General features: G+C 39.9%; 1 long non-coding RNA gene across 1 annotated transcript in view; it reads right to left on the minus strand.

The window, feature by feature from the left end:
* LOC103552028 (uncharacterized) overlaps positions 1–17,513 on the minus strand; it is a 78,695-nt gene extending 61,182 nt beyond the window's left edge. The window contains exons 1-2 of the long non-coding RNA XR_545146.2: positions 17,155–17,513; positions 6,897–7,039 (exon numbers count right to left, since the gene is read on the minus strand). This is a non-coding gene — a long non-coding RNA (uncharacterized lncRNA). The remainder of the gene's footprint in view (positions 1–6,896; positions 7,040–17,154) is intronic.
* Between the last annotated feature and the right edge of the window lie 237 nt (positions 17,514–17,750).

A 17,750-nucleotide genomic window follows, 5' to 3' on the forward strand; every position in this document is an offset into this window, starting at 1 on the left:
AAAAAAGCTACAATAATCCGATTGCCATCACTTTAACCAAAGCCCGTGTTGTAAACCTTGTAATTTTCTGCTGTCATGCTCAGCCACTTTCAACACATTTAAATTAGAAAGGACTATGCTAATTTTGCTTCAGAGCCAGAGTAATCATTGCAAGACATAATTATCCTTTTTTTCCCAATCGTTTTATTCTCCAGTGTTGTCTAAATTCAGCCTCAGTTACCCCATGTGCTTTTAAGCTTGTGCCATCTCTAGCCCCTACCCTGCTGGAAATATTCCTTTCATCTTCCTTAGCTTTAAAGAGCTTAGATGTCCTTTTCCAATAGCCATGTTATTCCTCTGTGATCTTCCCGAGGAATAGTGTGTGAGTCTAAGTTGGTGAGTTAACTCTATATTTAATTAAAAAGGACTGCCCTTTATTTTCCTTATATTAATGCTTAACATACCATAGAACTGACTCAAAAAGAAGTAATAAAGGGATGGCAGTTGAAACATTTGAAAAGAGATGCTGGGGAGGCATCATGTCTGCTTTTAAATACTTGAAAGAGAGAAGAGACTTATATTGATTAGAAGACTAAACTGGGACAAAAGAGTAGAAGTGACAGAGAAGGAGATTTGGTGTCCAAATAAGAAAGAATTTTCCAGCAGTTGAAGTGCAGTGGTTTCCTTGTGAAGTGGTGAGCTCCTGAGCCACAAGCGTTCACCTTGAGTTCAGAGACCCCCAAACTGAGAGAGAAGCGTATTGGCAATCTCCTTTCTCTGTATAGGGCAGAGATTTTTAACTCTAACAAACTGTATAAAAATGAGTTTGATATTGATTAGATGGTATCCAACTGGTCAAAAGGGGCAAAAAGATCCAGGAAGGAATAAATAATATTTTCCTGGCTGATTGAGTGGGCATCTTCTCACTGTTTAAGTACTAGACATGGGAGATAAGATGACTCTTTAAATGCTCAATCATCTGAGGAATCTATACCCGTTGAATTCACCTCTATTTATCCAGTGTCCTTCAAATTCTTCCTAATGATCTGTGTTGTCACTAGCCTAAGGCATCCTGAGCTACCTGTCTCCTGATAAGTAAGCCACCAGGAGCTTGGTTCTTCTTCCCTCCAGCAATAAGAAGGGTATCATTAATTACATTGCTTTAAGAGTTGAATGGGTTGACTCATGGAGAGTCATAAGTTAATCATTTATATTACTGTTCAAGACAATCACCATGCTTTAAGCCTAACCACAAGATGTCCAAGTCTAAGCGTTACGTTGTCTGCTTTGTAAAAGGCTGGAACCAAAGGCGGAGGGGCGCTAATGTCAAGGAATGTGCCTGTGATATTCCTGCTGAGAGAGCCTGCTTCTCAGGGAGCCTGAACCTTTCTTGAGTGAGAATTCGAATGCTGCAGGAGCTGGAGTTTGAAGGAAAGGGTGACAAATGTAAGGACAGAGAGCCACCGATTAGTCACCGAGGTCTCAATTGCATCACTTATGGCCCTGAATATCCTAACATCTGCAACTTGTTTTGTGTAGGTATCAAAGGAGAGACCTCCATAAGGAGGAAATTCAGCTCAGTCTAGAGGCCAACAGATTTCAGTAGGCTCTTGTCTTTCAAAACACTCTAAAAATGGGTTCAGGTAAATTCCAGGACCCAAGACAATGTTCCTTATACATATGGAACCAGCATCAATGTGCACACATTCATATGCATTTATTTAATGCAATCTGCATCATTGGCAACTATTTAGATAATTTAGTTGTCACTAGTATAAGGCACTAACAAAAAAAGGAAAGTGGAGACATTTTCTGGAATCTTCAAATGAGTACTCTATGCCTATGGATATTGGCATCAAAGACGCCTTAATAAGGAAGGCATGCCTGCACTCAGCGGACTGATTTAGGAAAGATAAGATCAGCTATTTTCAAGCTCCATCATTAAAAGCTCACTCACTACACCTCCGTTTCCTCACCTGTAAAATGGAGGTGAGACTGTTGCTTTCCACCTCTCAAGGGTGTTTTAAAGATTTATGAGATCAGTTTTCTAAAGCATTGTGAACTTCTTGGGAAAAAGGTACTATGAAAAATAAAGCATCATTATTCATTTCATTCTGGGACAGGACCCTTGGGGGGGGGGGTCCCTGAAAAAGAACAAATAGAGTCATTTTTACTGGAGACAAGAGAGAAATGTTCTCATCTGAAATTCCAAATTCAGCGGAAAACAAGGTTGCTGAAAAACCTAGTTGAGTTCTATCTTTAAAACACTCTTTGCATTCCTGTACATTTTTCCCTCTCTCTGGCATGGTTGGTTATTATAATATCAGCTCTGTAGGTGACTGTGTGTGTGTGTCTGTGTATGTGTGTGCGTGTAAGAGAGAGAGAGAGAAAGAGAGAGACAGAGACAGAGAAGAAGGAATTAAAAGGTTTTTATAAATGAACACGTTCAGAGAAATTCACTTTGGGTTATCTGAAACCCCCTTGAATACCTGTTTGTAATAGCTCCTGGGCGGCCTAACTGGTAATCTACCTGAAATTTAGATAAGCTGCTTGCTTTGGATGGTTTTCCTTAATTTTCTCTTCTTCGTCATCTTCTTCTTTTGGTAGAATGAAAACCAGTTACATGGACCACCAGGCAATCATCATTATGAATTATATTTCCAATCATAGTAATGGACTACAATTGTATGGAAATAAACTTTTTTCTTTTTTGTCTGAGGATGTGATTGGAGGGCACCACTAGTAAGCACTTTGGAAAGAAAATATAGCTTTGCAAAGGAATAGTTTTGATAGGATTTTGAATTCTCAATTATTTTTATCTTCCTCCCCTCTCCTGAAATAAAACACCCCAAGGCTGATGAAAAGAACTTCCACGCTGCCATGTCTTTCCTGGGCCCCTCCTTGGTGGATTGCCACATTTTCTTTTATACTCTTTACCTCACTATCTAACTGCTTAACTCTGAAGCCTCAATTGTAACTCACCTTTGACCTGAAATGAGCAAAAGAAACATTAAGCGTTCTTTTTATTTGACATTACAAGTACTGTACTGCCCCTTGGTTATTATCCAATCGTGTAATAGAGCCTTCAATGTTTGGTTTTCTTTCTTAATTTAAGGGATTCCAACGCTGGACAACTTGACAGTTCTGAGCCTGGAGCTGCCCTGTTTAACCGTGGCCGGGTCCGGGCTCCAGCTCCCTCTCCCGTGGCAGGGAATCAGTGGTGCTATTTTATAGACTTTGAACTCTACATGGGGCCTTATAGGATATTGATAGCAATAGTCTGATTCTGCCTGCCCGCCTCCTAGTCTGAGGAAGGAGCTCAACTGCATAATTTACAGTTGGCAGCCTCACAGCGAGGACCCAGCTGCCTTGAGTGAGCCACTTGTCTTTCCTCCTTCCAGGGCTCGCCAGTCTTGTCATCACTCTGCTGCATTCTCATTCTCCCTCCAGCAGCACTAGACTCTGGTGAGCAGGCCAGGAGTCTGATTTCCTGCCCAGATCTAGAATTGCAGAATTTAAAGATTCAAAGCAACCACAAAGACCGTCTAACCCCTTCCTCCTCAAAGTGTGGGCGTTGGACGAGCTGCGTCAACATAATCCGGGAACTTGTTAGAAATGCTGAATCCTGGGTCTCGTCCCAGACCTGGTAAATTAGTATCTGCTTTTTCTCAAGCTCTCCAGGTGATTCATAAGCACGTTACAGTTTGACAAGCACTCACCTAATTTCACATGCTCCCTGATTTAAGAATTGTATTGAATTCTTGGCTATATAAAGAAATGACTTGGAGCTTTAAAAATTCTGGTTTAGTTTTTCTGAGGCATAGCCTGGGCATCAATCCCACATGTGATTTCCATGTTCACCTAGAATTGAGAACCATGGGTGGCTCCAAAGCAGTGGTTCTCAAAGTCTGGTCCCTGGGCCAGCAACATCAGCATTACCTGTTAAAATGCAAATTCTCAGGCCATACCCATGACACACAATCAACAAATCTAGGATTGGAGCCTAACAAATCTTCCAGGTGTTCTGATGAGAGTTCTAAAACTACAGGTTTAAAGAATAAGATGGCCCAACTCACTCCAGAAAATTGAGTCTAGACTTATACTATCCTGTGGTTGTTCTGATGGAAATTCATTTAAATTAAATACAATTAAAAACTTTGTTCCTTATTTGAACTAGCCACATTTTAAGTACTCGATAGCCACAGGTATCTAATGGCCACATAAGAGACACCACAGATATAGAACATTTCCATCATTGCAGAAAGTTCTACTGGATAGTGCTGACCTAGACTTTGGACTAGAGGGAGACATATTAATATCAATAATAATAATAGCAAGAACAATAATGGCAAAAATAACAATTTTCATATATTACGTGATTACTACATCCCCGGTATTGAGCTAAGACACCAAGTAATCTTTTTCCCTTACAGACTCCCAAATTATTATTTAATTATTGTGTGTGAGTCTATGAAGGATTTTAGTAGGAGGGGGAAGAACGAAGAAGAGCAGAGAAAAGAGAAGCAAGAGGAAGAGTTGTTTTCTCCATCAATAAAGGATTTCATTTGAAGAATGGGGTTCACTTTAATGCAAGAGAATCATTGATGGGATACAAAGAAAATGTCAACGCATGAGGGAGATACAGCAGTAAGATATCATTTCTAGAGCTTGTCTATCTCCCAAACTAGAACATGCTATGTAGTACTAGAATCTAAGAGTGATTAAATTGTCCATTTGGAGTTCTGTTGGCTGGGTGTTTTTATAGCTTTGCATCCAAGATTGAATCTTTCCTCGATCTCCTGTAATAAATGTATCATTGGTTCCATCATCCCATAACTACAGAATAAGGTCGCCCTCCCTTTTTGCAGAATATTTTATTGTAAAACCCACCTGCATAATTTCTGGACATTAGCTCCCCTCCACTTGTCCCTAGCTCCTTCTGCAGGCTCCCTTGTGACTGCCTTACCATGCCCTGTGACAAGTCCATTCCACCCTCCAATTCTTGCCACCACTCTCCCAGCTTCTGTACGCAGGCAGTCAGTGCATGCTCTCTGAGACCTGCTAGGGCTAAGGATGCAACTTTGAACATGGCAACTCTTTGTCTCCTGGAGCTTACACTCTACTAATGACCCTTCTGAGAGCAGAGTTCCCTGGGCACAGTTGGTCTTCTCTTTGGTCTCTTGGAAGGCACGTATACTGGTTTCCCTAATTTCTCACATCGCCTTTGAGACTCGGTTAGACTTTTACAAGCACTTTAATGAAGCTCTGAGAGTATGGGAAGTACCACACTGTAGACGCGACAACTATGAATGGAAATGGTGAACCACTTGGGTTTCTGCTGGGACACAGCTTTATCAAACCCTTTGATGTTCACTACTAACCAGCTTTGAAGCACTGAAACTTCCCCAGGGAACAAAAGGTTAGTTAAAAGGTCTCACCAAAGGGACCCCTCCCATTATAAAGAGGGTTGGTCTGAGAGGCAAATTCCAGTCTCCACCTAGAAGACAGAAACTGCTTGAAAGCCCCCAAGGTGCAGTTTTCCCAACTTCCAAAAATTAAAGATTGGTCTTGATTCCACTAGCATTTTATCTTTTCCCTTCCACTTGCCAACCTTTCTTCTCCATTTCTTCCCCTCACGATGAGAAGTAAGAACACACAGAGGGAGTGTGTCCTGCAGTAAGCCAGCCTGGGGGCTCCAAGGGGAACTTTATTGCTTCTACTTGTGAATAGGAGTCAAGCCGCCCCACCCCCCACACACGTTTTTATATGCATTTTATCTTCTGTTCAATGTACCCGTATCTGGGTGCTTAGTAACAGACACACAGATGTTTCAAGCTGAAAGGAATTTAGAGTTCACCTAGTCCAGTGGATTTTCAAATGTATTTTAATGACAAACATCTCTCCTCAAACAAAACCTTATGTGGAAGTTCAATATGTGAAGCCCAATAAAACAATGCCTCTCCGGTTGAAACAAGGAGAATCAATGGGACCCTCCCCTCTCACCCATGGGACAGGCTATTGAGCTCTCTTTGAAATCACATATCTGGCCCAGCCCCTCATTTTACAGAAGGAGAAGCTAAAGCCAGGAAAAGTTAGACCATTTTCAGAAGATATGTTTTTGGTGAGCCTACAACCGAGACCCAGGCCCTTGGTTATCCATCCTGCTTTCATTTGATTACCCCACGATGCTTTTAACAAACTGGTTGTTCAAGTCCTCAATTAGAAGTGTGCATAAATGAATAGTTCCTTGGGGCATGAAACTGATCATACCATTCTTTTGCTTAAAATCATCAATTGGCTTCTCATATAACTAAAAATAAAATCCAAAGTCCGTACCGTGGTCTCTAAGGTTGTCCATTTTCTGTCCCCTCACTCCCTTTCTAACTTAATTCCTAATTCTCACCACTAAACTTTATTTTACTCCAGCCACTCTGGTCTCCCGGCTTTCCTCAAATGCATCACGGTTACTCCTGCCTCAGGATTCTGTACATGCTGTTCACCCTGCATGGAAATCTCTTCCTACAGATGTCACATGGCTTACTCCCTCACTTCCCCTAGAGCTCTGCTCAAATATCACTTTATCTGTGAAGCCATCCCTTTATCAATTGTGGCAGCCAGTTTCCAAAGATGCCCCCCCAAGGAACCAAATCTTCTGTTATTCTGCCCTTTTTATCTGAGGGGCACTGGGACTTGTTTTTGACCAACAAAACTTGGGAGAAGTGAGGCTTCATGACTTTCAAGGTGAGGTCATAAGAAACCTTGCCATTTTCATTTGGATTTCTTGTAATACTAGCTCTAGGGGGAGCTGGCCAACACTTGAGAAGGCTGACTATCTGAGCTCACTATGCTGTGAGGAAGCCCAGGATAGCCACATGGAGATGTCATGTGGGGCAAAGCGACGCCCAGCCAGACTCTACCTGTTGGCCCAGTGATGTGAGTAAAGTAGCTCTCTTGAACACGCAGCCCATCCAATTCTTCAGGTGACTCCAGGTCTGGTTGCCAAATGACTGTAACTTCATGAAGATCCCAATCGAGAACTACCCAGCTGAGTCCAGTCAAGCTACAGAATCACGAGAAGTGAAACATGTTTTTCAGCCAATAGGTTTTATGGTATTTCATTGTGCAGCAATAGATATCTGTAAGAGAAATCAGTATACACTGTATCCCTCCCTCGCCCCTACGTATACAGCGATGTTCCGTATCCTGCTTCCCCTGCTTTATTTTCTTCCATAGCTCCCTTATCACCATCTGGCTTACTGTGTATTTATTCATTTGTTATCATGGCCTTACCCCACTGAAATAAAAGCTCTGGGAAGGCAGGGCTTTGTCTTAGTCACTATCATACCTTTTCTGCCTGGAACATGTCATAAGGCAGGTGCTCAATACATATATGTTGAATGAATGAATACATTTAATTCAATTTAATTTACTGATCTTGCTTTTTCTCAGTATAATAAGCCCACAACAAGAAAAGATTGAAATTACTTAAAATACTCTCATGACTATGGACTCCCCTCTGATGGACACAACATCCAAGGGGCCCCAATGCCTCAGTCTTCACCTTTTCATTGAAGCACACCTGCTAAAGGTCTTAATACATACTGACTCCAAGGGAAAGGTACTTGAAGGAAAAGGAGTGAGGCAAATTCCACGAGAAGAGCTCCAAACAAAATGCAGATGGTTATCAGAATCAAGTCGTACCCCATGAGGAGGGCACAGCACTCACTTCTCCCTCCACTCATTTCTGGAAGGACTTAACAATTCCCCTTCATTCCATAAACACTGGTGGAGGGCCTGCTCGCTCTCTCTCACTAGCATTGCAAGTACAGAGAGTAAAGGATATATTCCCTACTTTTGGTGCTGGGAAAATAAAGAGAGAGAGAAAATGAAGAGAATGAAGAAAAACACTCCAAACTTTGACATAAAATGTTTTAAGTGATTTAAAAGTTTGCAAACAGGAAGTTTCATTTGTGTTGAAATACTGCTCCAACTGTCTTTTCTCGTCTCAACAACCTTGTGGAGAAACGAAGGGTACAAAGATGTTTCCGCTGCTAGCTTCATTTACTTTTTTTTCTGTCGGTACTTTGGAGAAAGGAAGAAGGAGCTGAATGTGTATCTTCAAGCAGAAGAGATCCCTCGAGGTCTTTTTAAAAACAGTTCTGTTGATATGGACCAAAAGGAGTATAATTTTACTGAGGTGGCCCAGGAATACACCCATGAAAACCCATGAAGAGGTATAATGATGTCACCAGCATGCAAAATAACTGGATACTTCTTCAGCACTTTTATATTTGTGAATAATGTGTGTGTGATCCCAGCCTTTTACTAGTTAGGAATGACATGGCTTACCAATAATTCCAACTGCCTTTCATTTCCTGTTCTCCAGAACAGGATATGTCAGTAAGCAATAACTCAGGTGCAGCTGCCAAGAAATGCATCCCTTCTCCCCACCGCTCACCCACAGCCCCACCCGGGGAAGTTTTCCTACACCAATTATACCCGCTAGAAAGCAGCCAGTGATCACCGATGTTTTCCTTCTTCCTGGGACTAAGAAAGTTGAATGAAGAACAGAGTTTTGTATTTCTATCCCTCAGGTTCCTATGGTAATTAGTGGGCCCAATCACCCATGAAAGGGAAATATATACAGTCTGAAGTTTTTTCCCTCCATCCTGCAAGGGAAACAGGTGGTGGCTCACCCACACCATGCACAAGCTGCTCCGGCTGTGAGTTAACAATGCTCAACTCCTTGACAACTTGGATGGTCTGGATTAGCGCACCGTGTATGGAGGGGTCTGCCTGTGGGCTGGGCAGCCTTGCATTGGGCTCTGGAGTCTCCGAAGGAAATTTACACCACACAAGCCAACGCCCAGACAAGCTCTTAACAAGCGGTTACAAATGTAGGATAAACAGGATGATAGAGCCACATTCTAGCGATGTACCTGCCACCTTAACTGCTCTACCGTCTAAAGTTACATTTTCACGCAGGGGTGCATTAAAACCACCCATTGATTCATTTCCTTCCCTTGAGATGCTTATGACCCTTCCTCTACGGAAAGGGAGTGAGAATGAAACAGAGGGGCTGTCCGGAGACACAGCAGGGGAATTTTTATTGCTGAAAATAGGAAGATGATGCTGATTTTTATTTTACCTTTGTGTGGCCCTTGCTTCACCTCGTGCTGCCTTTCCTGTGTTTGAACAAGAAGGCTCTTTCTGGTGCTGCTGCCCCACCGGCCACGGCTTCTTGCTTGCTTTTAACCTTAATGGGTTAACTTCATAAAACGGCAGCTCTTTATTCCAGCCTGAGATTTCCCATCATACTTTAGGACCAGCGAACCGTCCCTTCTTTGATGGCACCTTTTGGCTCCACAATAGAAGCCAATTTGTTAGACTTCTTTACAGGTCAGGGGCTGCGTGAAGATGTGGAGGGCGCAGCAGTGGGCACTGGAAAATGAAGTTGTATTCGCTTGGCAAATTATACGTCTGCTGCACTTTATGGGCCCTGATTTCCTTCCCTCTCCTTTTCCCTCACTCTCTCTGCCCCCTCCCCATTTTCTCGCCTTTTCTTTAAACTGAGGAAGCGTGTATGTGAGATATCGTCACATATCCAGTTAATGTAGGTTAATAGATTGATTCCAGTGACACGGATCATAATGAACAGTAAATTGTTTTATCTCTTAAGTCTTATTTGGTCAGCCAGGAAAACATATGAGGTAATATGGCTCGGACTAAATGGACCGTATAATAGATCTCCTTCGAAAGAATAAGGACAGGGGTGACAGCGCCTCTTATGATTAATGAAAATAATAATGGTCCTGAAATTGAAATTTTTCTAATTTTTTTCCCTTCTCCTCTCTTGGCTGCCACCAAAAACTTCAGCCAGGAGATGATTTGTGTACAATAACTGGCTCTGACTTCTTCCTGGGCTAAGAATACACACTTAGAAGGTGGAGACAGAGGAGAAGGAAGTAAAGGAATAAATTGGTTTATAGAATTCTATGTGTGCGATGTGGAGAGAAAGGAAGGCGTTAATGCAAATTTCTTTTCCATAAAATTCTGATGTAGAGACTTTACACAGTGCATGAAAATTTGGGTAAATGTCTTTGGCATCAGATGTTTTATATAGATCAATCTTATTGTTTACCTGGATTCAGGTATATTCTGTCTTTAGATGTATTTTTAAATCGTGTCATTTTCCCCTTTCCCCTTCCATTTTTCCACTGAGCAAAGGAGTTTTCTTTTCTTCCTTATCTCTACCTCAAGGCCTATATCTTCTCACTGGCTATCAGTAAAAAAAGCAAATGCATGTCTCAATTTTTCACAGAGCAGTACCTGGAAACTCTTTGGGAAGAAAAGGAAAAGAGGAGAATTTTGATTAATTGTTTAACAGTCACAAAGGCATCACCACTTTTGAAGGGAAAAATGGCAACAAGTTATGATGGTAGGTTCTGTCCTGGGGGCTTGCTCTGCTTGCAAATGATGGTGAATCATGAGATCATAGTGCAATTAGAGAAGGCTGGGTCCTTGGGATATGGTGAGAGGAAGAAATAAGGAGATCCAGCAAATGGGATAAGGGCCTTCAGCTTCCGCTAGAATAAGGACCATTACTTTCGAGCCATTTCTTCCACACTGCGGGCCACACATCATTTGGACAGCAGCCTGAGAAATGTGTTCAGTCTGCTCAGGGTAGAAGAGACATACATAACTGAGGTGACCCATCTTTCTCTCAGATTCTGTCCAAATTGATTTCTCAAGAGTTTGTCTTCTGCAGTCTTAAGTAATTCCTTCTAGACAATCTTCATGGCAATTATAATCTTTCGATCTGTTTTTTGTCAAAGCAAAATAGACAGTTGTGGAATCACGCAGACCAACAAATAATCCTTGATTGGAAATTATTGGGTAAGTTTTTCTTACCTCCATAGAACACAATTCAAAGAGTATCATTAATCCAACTACACAATCATTTAGCCTCCCTCTGAAATCAAAATTCCTCCAAAGCACCCCCAAATTATTTCACTGAAATTTTTGTTTTCAACCAGTTATCATAGCAAGATGTAAAAACAAAGTCCCCATTCACTGATAAATAAAAATGCTAATAAAAAATTAAAACTGTTGATATTGAAAAGGAAAAGTTTTTAATATAATGATAATTTTTAAGAACAAATTACAAAATAATATGTATGACATGATTCTGCTTCGTGTTTACAAGTTTATGCATAATTTTATCTAAATTATATATATATGCTTATGTTTGTTATGCTATGAAGTGAATAACCAAATGTTTAACTTTTGTCGTTTTCTAAGAGATGAAATATTTAGAAGTTAAAATAAGGAAAAAACTATAGAATTTTTTGGCAATTTTTAACATGTCTGAATAAGCAATCTTTACTTTGGAAATAAAATAGAACAGTATCTACATCTTGTCTCACATTGCTCTAGAAAAGTGAACAATAAATCAAAAAGAACCATTTGAATAGTGTTTGAAAAATCCTTACTTTTTCATGCCCATTTGATAAATTTCCCTTTCCAGGGCATTTCTTGATATTCAAAGATTGCCAAGTAATAATAAGTGTTTCTTTAAAATGATAATAAGAGCACATTGTGGTTACAAAATATATTTGTTCTAAACTCAAGAAAAGGGATGATCCATCAAGCATTCTATTGTGCATATCTACTATTGTGTTTCATCTTTTTATTTTGTCTTTACAAATATTTGAGAGTTTTATTCTTAACCTCTCTTTTTACCAAAAAGGGTTTTTTTTCAATTTTATTATTATGTAGACAAAATCCATACTACCTGAATTTGAAAAAACCCAAATTGTATTTAGAATACTACATACACTTAGGAAATGACTGATACTTAAATGACCGCTAAAGATGCATACATAAATGTTTATCGATTTTTGGAAATTAGAACTCACTTATATTGGTCTGAAATGCTCAGTGTTCAGCCTCCTTAAAACTATAATGAGAGCTACCCCCTTTGAGAAATAACGTTGAATCCTAGGAATTGGGAAGAAGTCTTAAATTAAAAGGTTTGCAATCTTAAAACTGAGATTAAATATCATAAATATTCCTAATCTCAAGTAGACCTGATAGAATGTTTTATAATTCATGATGCTTCATGACGTTGAACAGTGTGGAACACACCTCAGCCCAGAAGTCATTATATGACACAGCAGAAAATGTCATTGTGTGTCCAAAATCAAAGTAGGTTGTTTGAGGGGCAGACTCTATCCATTTTAGTTCATGCTACTTTTACGTTGTATAAATGGAGCTTGCAAACAAACTTGTACATTGTTTATTCAATTGAGATGTCTACATCTTTCATTTTTTGTTATCAAATCAAACTGCTCATATTAGTTTTTAATTAAGCTTACATATGTTAATGTGTACAAATCTTTCTAACCTAGGTTTTCAGTAATTTATTTGGTGAATTTCAAGAAATCCAGAGGATTGATTTTTGAGGGAGTGATGAGGCAGAAGTAATAGATACCTTGATCTTCCTAAATTTGAACAGAGACCTTAAGGAGTTCAACTTCTGCTGTGTTCCTGCTTTCAAAGTTGAAACCAGTTAATGACCATTCTCTTTTATTTTGGCATCCCTCACATAGTAGAACAATATTTATTTTTAATCACCCAAAATATACAGGAAAAACAGGAATGAGTTTGTATCAAAGATGTTCAGTGCAGCATTATTTATGATGATATATATTTCTAAAGCATCCAGACATCCAGGTGATTTGATTAAATAAACTTCATTACATCTATGAGATAATATTATCTATTTATCTATCTTTCTATCTATGATATTTAATGAGAAAGAGAATGAAATAAATAAATAAAAGCATTCATACACTGTAATTCCAATTTTGTAAAAAAACATCCAACAACCAAACACACAGAATAAGTAGGGAAGGAGTGATTATTCCCCAGTTGTCAAGCACAAGAGTTTTTTTTTAAAATACGTTACTGCATCCTACAAAATTTTGACCATGTACATATTACTTTTACAATTAAAAAATAGTAATGAGTCATTGTTACTATGTGCTAGGCACTGTTTTAAATACTTTACATAAACTAACTAATTTAATCCTCATAACCACCCTTTGAGATAAGCACTACTTTTACTCCATTCTATAAATGATGAAATTGATATTCACAGAGGTTAAGCAATTTGCTCAAATCATGCAGTTGGTACCTGATGATGCCAAGATTTGAACCCAGGCTGCGTGACTCCAGACCCATGCTTTTAGTACACATTCTAAAGAAAACCAGTTGTCCAAACAGCATATTTGTGATTACATAGTTACTTAAACTAAACCTTATTACCCAAGAGGATAACATTAGCTCAGGCAAACCCAAGTATATAATATCTAAATCTGAATAAAAACAAGCACGTGAACATATTTCTGATGTCAAGGTTCAGAGTTGTTTAATTTTATATAATTCAATTTTCTTTATTCTAATTGTAGACTCTGCTAACAATTTTATCATAGACAATTTTGACCTTCCACTTTCATGCTCAAAGAAAGCATGATATTAAAGACTGGGCTCTTGTAGCTATGTCTGTGTGTTGCCAGATAAAGGGGTGGTCTTCTGCAATAGGTCAACATGGATAGACTAAATATGCCAAAAGCCCAAAAGAAACAATTTCTTAGCTCATGTTCTCAAATTGATTACAAAATTGTTGAATCTGCACTTCACTTTGAAATGTGTATGGTCACGAAAAAAAAAATTACCTGCATTACATATGTTTGTTCTTATGAAAACAGCTTCGTTCAAAGAACAAAGTTCTAGCCATATAGGAAAGTAATTCCATGAGCCTATTGGCCCCCGTTTCTCTTGGCAGGGTCTCATAGTTCTTTAAAACGCTAAATTTAAATATGCTTAAGAGACATTCTCCAGGGTTCTAAGCAAATAGAACAGGGAATGGTTGCAAATCCTGCTCTCACCTGCTACGTGCCTCAAGACTATGCTCTTACTTGCTTGTCTTCCACACCAGTGCCTCTCATCACCTGTCTCTGTGGACCTTTGATCCTCAAATGGCCTTGAAGAGCTCCTGAGCCCTACGTGCTTAGGCTAATTCTCAGGGCTTGCACTTTGTCCCAGCCTTGTTTCCTGGTCTACCTGCCCAGAGGATGGGAAGACAAGCACCTCAGCCTGTTCTGTCTTCCATTCCTTACAGTCACTTCATTTCACCCTGGGCTATTTTGTTCTGACTTCTGCCCTCCCAGTCTCATTTCTTCTCTAGCTTCTTCCAGATCATGCCCATTTATGCCTCTGTCCCATTTTCCTTCCTCTTGGGGAGAAAAAAGTAAATATTAAAAAAAATAAACTAACGATGCCCGGCACCACTAGTTTAATTAGTGTTCTTAGCATAAATGCAGTTCTCCTCTGAATCAGTGAAAAAAAAGACATGAATCTTAAAATTAAGCTGATCATCATGCAAACTAGTGTCAGTAAGCATTGAAGCTCATAAATGTACTGAAAGAGCCCTTCAAAATCTCCAAAGAACTTTTCTCCTCCTGTAATTCTGATGCGGGGTCGGTGAGCCGAGGAGTCGAAAGAAAGATTTCTTAGACTCTTAAGATCTGGCAGTAGTGCTCTTTTATTTAGAGAATAGAATAGCATGGGGACAGGACCCATGGGCAGTCAGAGCTTCTGCTGCCCCCACTGGCATGGGGACAGGGCCCATGGGCAGGCAGAGCTGCTGCTGCTGCCCCGAGTTGAGGGTTAGGGCTAATTTTATAAGGCATGGGTATGTGAGTTATCTCTTTACAAGACAAAGGAAAGAACATGAAAAAAAATTAAAATGGTATCAGTGCAGGTGGGGTCTGGTCATTGGGTGATCCCATGACTTTTAGACAAGAATCAAATCGGATTAAATAAAGGTTAGAAAGGTTAGAAGCTACCACCCTAAATCAGTTACATGAGATTGCCAGACAGCAACCAACTTAAGTTCTTGCCTTCCCCATTAAGAGTTTCTAGGGACAAGGTCATCTCTCTTCTTCTTCCTGGTACAGAGAGGGAGGCACCTTTTACAGATAGAGATTTACCTTACAAATGTAAATGTGTCCCAACAAGGGCAAGTTCCATTCCCCAGAGCCTCCTTCCCTGTCCCAGTTTATCGAAAGCAATCAGCCCCAAACAATCCCGATGCCAAAGAGACACATCCTGGGGTGGCCAATTTCAGGTCCCTACAAGGTTATCCCCCCTTCCTTCACAAACGCAAATGTCTCTCAAAAGGGCAAGCAAATTCCAGTCCTCGGAGCCTGCTTCTCATCTGCAGTTTTCCTCATCAATTCTACTTATTTTCTTTAAATACCAAATGCACACATAACTACATAAATTCTTCTTATTACACGTTTTATCAAGGTTCCAACAAAATTGTTCGGAATTTCGACCATTTTATAGGTTTTGTTTTGAGTGAGCCTGGAGGTCTAAGCAACATTTAAGCATTTCTCTATGCAATTCTCTGTTCTAGATTTGAAAGACACAGATAAACTCTCTGAGTCCTTCCTAAATCTTCGTTAATAAACTCACGGCCTCGTAGACTCCCTCATTTCTGGTTCTTGTAGAGAATGTATGTCTTTACATATTTGCAGATTCATCTGTGAAACTTGAGATTAGCCTTTGGGAGCTTTGTGTTAATTAAAAAAGGGAAATCAATGGGCCTGTGAATCTACCTTTTCCTGGGGTTGATTAAAATCCAAGAAGAAATTAAGACCAAGTTAAACAGAAAAACTATATAGGTGGGAGAAATATTTACTGTGTACACACAACTCTCTCACAAGCACATACAAAATATGTTATTTTATTTTTTTATTGAAGAAAAAAGATATTAAAAAATCCAGTGACTGATTTTGCTTCTTGAACCAAATCAAATATTTTCTTGTCAGAGCACTCATAACTGCAGCCTGCAGAGGTCATGGCCTTAACTTTCTCCTTCAGATGGTCTGTGAGTGGAATGTCCTTACGATTAAGGCTCCTTTTGTTTTCCTTGGGAGGGTTTTGCTTACACTGGCAAGCGCCTGAGACGCACCAAGGTTCTCGAGACTCTGTTTATTAGATTTTTATCTTCTTATCAGAGTCTTCCTTCTTAAATCATGTCAGCATTTTACCACTCTTCTGGGATTCCTGGTGTTTTATTGTCTATGAACTGCTTGGGGGGTGGTCAAGGAGGGAGCTAGCCTAACAAATATAACATTTATATAATAGTAGGAATGGGGAGGATGCTATCTTCTCTTATTATTCCCACACTCACGGATGCTTCCTCTCTGCCTGCCTGAGGGCCCCCGGGAAGCCCATCGTTTGCTCTGCCCATGCTTATTTGTCAACGAAGTGACATGGCTTCTCTGTGGACGGCCTGCTTTTCAGTCATTTTGAGTGGCTCTTTAAACCCACGTGTACTTGCTTAGACCATTTTTAATCATCCAGAGAGACCGTTGCGTGAGTGGGTGATTGCTTTGAACCTAAGAATGTTATTGGGTTTTAGTCACAGAGAGAGTCTGGATGTCAAAAGTCCATTCCCTCTCCTGTTCTAGCCCTTTCTTACCACATTGGTCTGAAACTTTAAACCAACCTCATGCTAAAGTGTCCAAACTTTGTAGCCTAAATAGCAAGCGTTGTCCAGCTTTCGCTAAGGGTGGGGTTTTATGGGACAGTGGAGGGAGGTGGCGGGAAACCAGGAAACGCAGAGGAAGGCTCAGTGCTGGGAAAGTGAATCACCTCCTTTCCCTTTCACTGCGCCCCACATGACTCATACGAGTAGCATTTTTTTTAATCATAAGCTGATCTTTCTCAGTTACACACATTTTTTAAAACATAAGTTTTAACCAGTAAGTTTAACTAGAAAGAAAATCTTATCAGAGAAAAGATCCATATCTTTCCATTGAGGCCATAAAGCTTGTTGCTGTGTTGTTGCATACTGCTTTCAGAATTCGTTAAAAACTGTAATCCTAATAGAATAAAACACGAACTCCTAAACAGGTTCCAGGACAGGAGATTCCACTGATATGCAAATCCTCTTGGATATGAATTGGTTTTTATTTATTTCCCATACGCTCATACACGGGAAGAATTTGATCTACGCCGGGGAAATACAGTCATCAAAGAGCATTAATGTGTTTTCTAATGTTCATCCACCCCTTCAAAAAATATTTATTGAGTGCTTACCTGCGTGAGGCGTTGTTTATCTTGGAATCCCCAGTCCACGGGGATATTGGAAGTACTGCCGGGTATACACACTTTCATCATTCTGTGCTGTGCCTGAGAACATAAAATTCTCTTTCCGCTGGTGAGTGGCTGTCTCACTCTGACTCCTTGCTAGGACCTCAGGGTATGTGCAGCATTCCACAGCAAGGAAACTGTGAATTCCATGGAGAATCAAGTAGGTTTTTTTTTCTTCCTCTAATGAATCTTCAACGACTATTTTTTTTCTTCAAGAGCATTCTCCCAACTTATTAAAGCAATAAGTTCCTGTGGAAAAGTGCTTAACATAACAGTTTTGTGGCCAGATTTCCCTTCCAAATGATAACATCGCAGCGAAGGAGGAGCACAAGGTTTGGAAATTTGGGACTGAATACTACCAACATGTTTTTTAAGATAAAAATGAATAATTATGAAAGAGGTTTGAAATTTTGTCGTGAAGACTCATGTCCATTTTTCAACTGTTTCTACTTAATTGGGTTTTTTTCTCAAATTCTCTTCTCACCCAAGTGCCGATTTGAGCACTCAGTCTCTTGACTAACCCACATACTCAGACTTCATTT

The sequence above is a fragment of the Equus przewalskii genome, chromosome 1, assembly GCF_037783145.1.
Source record: "Equus przewalskii isolate Varuska chromosome 1, EquPr2, whole genome shotgun sequence".
In the NCBI taxonomy this organism is placed as follows: Eukaryota; Metazoa; Chordata; class Mammalia; order Perissodactyla; family Equidae; genus Equus; species Equus przewalskii.